Source organism: Schistocerca americana, chromosome 2 (genome assembly GCF_021461395.2).
Source record: "Schistocerca americana isolate TAMUIC-IGC-003095 chromosome 2, iqSchAmer2.1, whole genome shotgun sequence".
NCBI lineage: Eukaryota > Metazoa > Arthropoda > Insecta > Orthoptera > Acrididae > Schistocerca > Schistocerca americana.
The window spans coordinates 941426628-941434934 of record NC_060120.1 but is presented as its reverse complement, the minus strand read 5'-3'; the positions used below and the strand labels follow the sequence as shown (position 1 = coordinate 941434934).

General features: G+C 44.4%; 1 pseudogene; it reads left to right on the top strand.

Moving 5' to 3' along the window:
- Positions 1-985: 985 nt before the first annotated feature.
- LOC124597396 lies at positions 986-1103 on the top strand (annotated as a pseudogene).
- Positions 1104-8307: the final 7204 nt, after the last annotated feature.

Sequence of the window (8307 nt, the reverse complement as noted above, 5' to 3'; positions counted from 1 at the left end):
TTCACGTCCACGCTGTCGCGGCATGCTACCAGTGTTAAAGACTGCGATGGAGCTCCGTATGCCACGGCAAACTGGCTGACACTGACGGCGGCGGTGCACAAATGCTGCGCAGCTAGCGCCATTCGACGGCCAACACCGCGGTTGCTGGTGTGTCCGCTGTGCCGTGCGTGTGATCATTGCTTATACAGCCCTCTCGCAGTGTCCGGAGCAAGTATGGTGGGTCTGACACACCGGTGTCAATGTATTCTTTTTTCCATTTCCAGGAGTGTATATCGGTACATGAAATTTGGCTGCGCTGTTTATTTTTGCTCCAATGATTTCCTTCGTCAGACTTCAGATTCACTATTAGTTCAACTCTTTTAAGCTCTCCGGGAGAGCGCTGTGAGAAGGAAAAATTGGAAACCGACCGAACATGGCAGAATACGTTCTCAGTATTTTCAAGAAGAGGCCATAGACTGACTGTCACCTTCGTCACTCCATATTAAGGAAAATACAGGATGACCTAAGCAGCCTCGTCACTTACATACTTCTCTTCTTCTTCAGTCGAATCGTATGACAAAAACAAATGCGTCATATTACTGGTTTAAATATGCATTTTAGATTAGAAAAAGTGTTTAAAAGCCTTCATAAGCCTGTGTTATTCACATAAACACTGTATAATTTACTGTTTAAAGCGACTGATGCGAGGACACGCAGAATGTTAGGAACGAGAACTATTTGTAAAGAGTAGTCTGCTGATGGTTAGGGGCATTCAATACGACAGCGCCGTCTTCAAGAGACGTACAGCCTAAATCTGCAGCGTCATCTCTCCTTATTATACCTTCATGAAGTTTTCAAATAAATTAAAATTAATATTTTCTCTCTTTAATTATTTTTGGTAGCTTATCGCTTATCAATTAACGTGGTAATTCCACTAACAGAAAGTTCGTAGATCTGTTAATGTTTAATCGCAGTATTTTTACTGCGTATCTGACTGGTATTTTTGGGCAACGGCCTTGCCGCAGTGGATACACCGGTCCCCGTCAGATCACCGAAGCTAAGCGCTGTCGGGCATGGCCGGCACTTGGATGGGTGACCATCCGAGCGGCCATGCGCTGTTGCCATTTTTTCGGGGTGCACTCAGCCTCGTGATGCGACCTGAGGAGCTTCTCGACCGACTAGTAGCGTCTCCGGTCAAAGAAAACCATCAAAACGACATGGAGAACGGTGTGCTGACCACACGCCCCTCCTATCTGCATTCTCAGCTGACGATGACACGGCGGTCGGATGGTCCAAATGGACCACTTGTGGCCTGATGACGAGTGCTGAATGGTATTTTTAATGCCTTCCAGAATCATTTTTTGATTCTGCAAAGGGCTCTGAGCACTATGGGACTTAACAGCTGTTGTCATCAGTCCCCTAGAACTTAGAACTACTTAAACCTAACTAACCTAAGGACATCACACACATCCATGCCCGAGGCAGGATTCGAACCTTCGACCGTAGCAGTCGCGCGGTTCCGGACTGCGCGCCTAGAACCGCGAGACCACCGCGGCCGGCTTGATTCTGCACATTTTCAATATTTGGCATAAGGTCCCCAATAAAGTCATCGTAAAGCCAATCACTAGAAACTTTTATGTCGTCTCGTTGTCTCTTTGGGGCAGTAGCATTGGAGCAAAGAGATGATGTTGTGTGGTGGCCGGTATCCTCTTTCTATAACACAAACTGCACGCATATATTAACTGGGGTCTTTATTCATAAGAGTAGAAAGTTACTTATCTCACAATGTTCACTGTAGTACAAGCTCTTCTGTATAGTCCACGTTAGCTTCACTGCTGATGAAAAGCAAGATCTTCTGTACAGTCCGCCTTACCCCCACTGCTGGTGAAGTACAAAGTACGCTAAGTGGACTGTCAGGGTTGTTATGTACTGCCTCTTTCGAGTAAGCACAGAGCTAACCGCTGCTGCGATTCCCACTGAGCTGCGACTGATGATGCTGGAGCTTACTCGGTGTGATAGACTGTGACAGACGCGCCCTCTGGTCAGCCGCGTCGATCTTAAATACTGGCGGCTTGGAGGGCGTTGGCGGCGCGTTTCCTGCGAGTCTGTTGTTGGCCTCTATCCATCGTCACGCAACCTCTTTGCCACATGGTGTGCTGATGCCAGCTTACACCAGCACAGAAACTGCTCAGTTCTTCTTCTTCATGAAGACATTGGCATACTGTAAGAACTACCTCTCTGAAAAATTGTACTAAGCTAGAATAGGAAACTTTGGCCAGCAAAAAGACATGCTCAGCTTCTGCATGCCAGTAGTCAGGCTTCAGCCCCTGCTGTCATATGTCTTTGGCAATGGAATTATTTTGGGAAGTCAGAGGCTGGCAGGAGTGTGGCGCCAACCAAGCCGTGAAAGGTCTGGACATCACCACATTCTGCCAATCCAGTTTGAAGTTTGAGATGGAATGGCAGCTGCAACTTCATTATCATCCCACATGCGTTTGGTTACAGGCATTTACCGCCTTGCAGTTCTTAGCAGTTTAGCTGTTCATCACCTAGAGTGTAACACAGCAGTGTCGCTCCCATATGCTTGACCTGTCGTTCACTCAGCCACTGTATCATGTGCTGCAACCACAAACCAATGATGCTGGCCATGTGGTAATATTCATCATATCTGCTCTCTTGGCTGAGTTCTCTCCCTCTAACTTCATCGAAGTTCTTTGTCCATAGCGATGGTTTCAATACGTGTTCTCTGTGTCTTTTATCATTGTGTAACGTCAGTAAAGTCAGCCCCCGGCTAAATATTGCATCTTCCTTAATTGTAATTTCGAAATACACGCTCCTGTCACGTTAATTTGACCACTGCCTACGTTCGACATCAAAGTGCAAAAACCACTCACATATGGCAGGTGGCACCAGTAGCAGTTGAGGGTAAATAAAGAGAGTTGGGTGTGGGGTGGGGGCAGGACACGGACAATATTGCAGTCATCGTTATAAAGTGGAAATGGAGCAATCTATCTGACGTCCAAAAGGGCATGGTCGTTGGCTATAGGGCCAACGGTGCTAGCATTATTGAAATGGTTAATTCTGTAAACTGTTTGCTTGCCACTGTGGTTAAAGTACACGGCAAAATGGAGCCATCCAAAACTGGCTCCGAGGCAACCGTGGTACAGCATGGGCCATAGAGACGGGGCAACGACGGCTGCGGAGATGTGGATGGGGAAGTAGACTAGCAACTGTCGATCAACTGTAGATGTAGATCGACAGCAATCTTAAATTCATTGTGTAGATGTATACCCATTGCCTGGCCGTCACATTCCTCCGACATTCCTCCAATGGATATCTCCTTGTGAAGATCCGTTAAGGACTGCGTGGATAGCACCAAAGAGGACGATAGAACTTCGTGGCACTGATGCGATAGCAACAGTAACAGAAGGAACTGAATACGGACTCGATAATCTTCGTGCTACAAATGGTTCAAATGAAGAGGTATGCAGATGATTATTTAACATATTCTTTGATATAATCCAGCATATTGTGCAATTTCATTATCATATCTACTGTAATACGATACCTCGATTTTTCCTAGCGTATATGTTGATCGAACAGTCCACGTGTGTAATGTCGGTCCATATATCCAACGGTCGTTGCCCATTGGACACAAAACTGTACCTTGGATCAAGCGGGTCAAAAAGGATTTAGAAATGGCTTATAAAACCCCTTTAGTAATTTTCAACAGAAATCTCTACAGACAAAAAATTAGCAAATGAGAAGTACTTCCAGACCTGAAACGACAATGTGGCCTGACAAAGGGAAATGATTCCACGGAGAAAATATTAGAGAGCTGCTTGGGAACTCCGAAAATCATACAAAAATAAGAACCAAGCGACGAGTGTACGGCTGTAATTAACAACTGGCAGAGACTCTCCGAGCATGCCGATGTGGAGAATTCGTAGATGACGTCATAGGACCCGCTGACGAGTTTAAAGCGATTATGTGGACTCATTCCTGATCTTCACTGTACAAGTATGATTTCTGTACACATGTAGAAAAGATCGCAGACACATTTTTTAGGAGTACGATAGTTTTCTATAGCGACATTGCTCGTATGAGCTATCGGAACTTCTGCTATGTTCTCCATAATAAGTAGAAAAAGATGTGCGTGTAATGGGATAACACTGGTGCATATCCAAAAAAGCGTTCCGCCCAAGAAGAAACTCCGAGAACACCTTAGTTTCCAAAAAAGCCGAAATTAAAGCTGGCAAAGTATGGAATGAATCGAGGGAGGCACAGCATAGGTAACGGATAAGGGAAATACTGCGTCCGAAGACACGCGAACATCGGAGAGTTGCGGACATAACCGGTTCAAGGAAGGATGTACCTGGTCCGAAGGGATAAATACCCTGTTCCCCCTTCTCTGCCTCTTTGCCGGTAGTTTACAACCCTTACAGGTCCCTAAAAATCTGTGTGAAAGTCGCGCTGGTCTAAAGATAAAATCCTGTGCTTACTTTGCATCCGAAGCAGGGGCAGGACATGCTGGTGTAAAATATGAAAAAGGCAGAGTGATCAGATAACAGTCCATGCTTTCTGGTCTATAATCAGCCAGAAAACGTTACTTGGTCTCAGAATATGCCTGAAATATCAGTACTTGCATTCATGCATGTCTTTGTACCACACATTTAAAATAAAAGAAAAACCTAGTTCCTCAGATCGAGTTATATGAATAGTATTTTAATACAAAATTCTTAGGTAGCAAACATTTTTGCAAGAATAATTATATTCAGCGCTTTGGAGTGTGGTTTGTAAACGATTATCTGGGTCACTGCTTTTAAATTAAATATCGGAACACAGATTTAGTTTCTCGAGTTAAATCACAGCACTATTCCGAATTGCAGCTTCAGAAAACTGCTTCTACTCCGAACGTTTACACAGGAACCGGTAGTTTGTAAAATAAACGTCAATTTCACGAAGTTATGAGAAATGATTAAGGAATCTGGCCATCCAGCTGTAGCAATACTTAGTTACATGCTGGTAAATATCTAAATCTGTATATATTTTGCCACACTAATCACAAAAAACAAAAAAATTTCTTCGCCTGCTTTTGTCTAGAAACGTTATTGCACGACAGATACTACCACTTTGCAAGTCCTCTCGACAGTTACACTTGCGGGCGTTTCGCGATATTACCACACTAAATATCACTCAAATGAGCTTCCTGTCGTGGAAACTTCAGCTACTCCTGAACTTTATTCAACCATAATTTCCTCTAAAATTACTGTATTTTCTTTCTCTGTTCTGTCTACAGCAGCGCTAGTATTTTTTCATAAGCCAAAAGAGATATCGGATTTAAGTGAGCCAACTCTTATGGAGTACGTTGTTTTTTCCTCAAGCCATTAACATACGTTTTATTTCCTTTTCTTTTTTACAGCCAAAATTAATTAGCAACAAATGCTTAATCTTTCTTCGACTTGTTTCCTTCTTGAAATCGCGTTTCTACAACTATTGATGGCGTGTGTGTGTGTGTGTGTGTGTGTGTGTGTGTGTGTGTGTGTGTGAATGTGTGTGTGTGTGTGTGTGTGTGTGTGTGTGACCGAGCCGGAATGGTTAGCACACTCGACTAGTATTTCCGTGATTTCCGTAACAAGCTCCAGGGAAACAGTGGGATGGTCCATTTGAAAAGCGCACGGCCAATTTCATCCCGCATCCTTTCTTAATCCGAGCTTGTGTTCGCCTCTAACCACCGTGCTACCGACGAGACGTGACACTCTAATCTTCTTTCGGTGTGATGGTGGCTAGAATATATTGAAGGAATTACAATATAGCATCTATAAAAAACTAAACTCCGCCCCAACAGGCCATGAAGGCCCAATGGTACCGACCGGTCGTCGTGTCATCCTCAGCCCAGAGGAGTCATTGGGGGGGGGGGGGGGGAGGGGGAGGGTATGTGATCAGCACACCGCTCTCCCGGCCTTATGTTACTTTACGACACCGATGTACGTAAATAAAAACTTAAATTTTCGTTTGTTAAAAATCTTATATCTCCTAATGTTCTTCACCGATTGCTTTGAAATTCTGACACAACGTTGCATTCGGGTACGAACATGTTTTTATATACCTAAGGAGCGCCTTATGTTGAACGTAACACCACTATCTACAATACTAAACATTGCTCATGCTGGACAGCACGCTTCTTGACAGCTGCGGTTTCGTTTTCTTTCTCGTGGTAATTCTTAACTACGATAGCAGTGCATTTAAACAGTCAGACAATTTGTGTCACTCGTATATATTCTTTCTCCTTATTTCTAAACGAAAATTGTATACACAACTGTGTGCTTTTTTGTTTTGCTCCTCGCAGTCAATTTTGACGGAAAACAGAAACGTTGCACTTATAGCTTATCTGTTTATGATTAGGATGCTACGACGGAATCTGAATATTCCGAAACATTGTAATCCAACCAATTCGCAAATTAAGACAATGCGAAATACTGTCATTGAAGCTAGTATGATCACGGATCCAGCAGTTGGAGAGGTCTTTTATACATCGTATTCCAGTGATCCCAACTGAATTACCGGTTCATTTTAAGCGAATTCAGTTCCCAATCAAGGTTTTGTCGACGATAACAAGAAACAAGGCTCAAGGTAAGAGCGAGGGGGGAAGAGGATATTGACAGAGAGGCTTGGAGAGGGGGGCGGAAGGGGTAGTAAATGGACGTGGAGAGGGGGGCTGCGCGGAGTGGCCGCGTGGTTTGAGGTTTGAGGCACCATGACACGGACTGCGCAGTCTCTCCCGCCGGAGGTTCGAGCCCCCTTCGGGAATGGGTGTCTGTGTTGTTCTTAGCATAAGTTAGTTTAAGTGGTGTATAAGTCCAGGGACCGATGACTTCAGCAGTTGCTCCCATGGCAATTCACATACATTTGAACATTTTTGTGGAGAGGGTGAAGGAGGAGATGGACAGAGAAAGGAGGGCAGGAGGAGGTAGAGGCAGGTGGGGGGAGGTGGAGGAAATGGACTGAGAGAGAGAGAGAGAGAGAGAGAGAAAGGGGGGGGGGAGGACGCGATAAGGAGTATATCCGATTCCCACAGACATTAAGGAGTGGCGAAGCATTGCCAGGTACGCTAGTTTGTTAATGAATTTTGAACGTATGGAGGCCCTTATGCAATGGTCGTTACTTGTAAGCGGATATCTGCGGACACCGCCCTGTCGAGAAGGGCCTTACGTTGTCCCAAGAGATGGAGTTCAAATTACTTGCCAAGGCTATGTCAGAAAATCTGCAGCAAATTAAGCTATCCACATATCTCCGTGTTCGCATTTCTCCGGCATTCTCGAGTACAGTGTTACTGGTAAATCCCAGATCCAAGGAAAAGGAAAAGTGCGGTTGAAATAGCGTGTTCCGAGATGGGAAATAGGAAAAAAACGAAAAATAGTGTTGACTTGTTGTTGCTTTAGAGAAACACTAAGACCGTCTTGTAAACGAATCATTTTCCAGAGAATGGTGCCATATCGTCCACTGTGTAAGAGGACAGATTTACCAGTACTACGTTCCACGCAGGTACTTACAGACTCAAACTGTGTGCGTTCAGCGCTCTTTCTTCGAAAAGGATAGCAAGCGTTAACATGGCGGCTACACATTCCATTCCTCGCGAGGGAATTCTCTTACAAAAATACCCAGTTTTAGTGTCGTTATAGTCCGGTGTTTAATACTAACGATGAAGGTCAAATGTAGCGAAAGGTTCTTAATCCGTATTTCACCGGGAACTGCCCATTGGCCGTAATGGGCGTACAACATTGCGTGGGGGTGGAAGTCTGTCGACACGTCGTTTCGCAACGGCCCTAAAAATTATATTCGCAAGCAGCCCGCTGTGTAATGGCCATTTGCGCTCCGTGCAGCCACTGCTTTGGACCATTACGCGAAAACATACTTCATTCTCGTTAAACGCCGCGTATTTCAGCAACAACACAAACTTTACGTATAAATGGCCTTGTTTACTAAGGAACAATTTATCTTGCCGCAGGCTTCGTAGGCTTGCAATCAAAACTCCACGCATCTTTTAATGTTAGCGATACGCAAGTTAACTAGCCTCTTTCAGCTGCTGCAGTACCTGTTTCGGTATTCCTTTATCGTACGTTCCTAGCCGTGTCAGAGAAATTGATTCTGAATTGCGCTTACTTGATGAAGGTCACAGAGAGGCCAAAATATTCGATTAGTATTTAGCATATCGCTTGTGTATAACCAAAATCGAAAGTCTATTAAGACATTTTGAGTAAATTACCAGCCGTTTTTGAGAAAACCGCTTCTGAAGTTCATTTTGCGCAATCGACAGGAACCATAGAA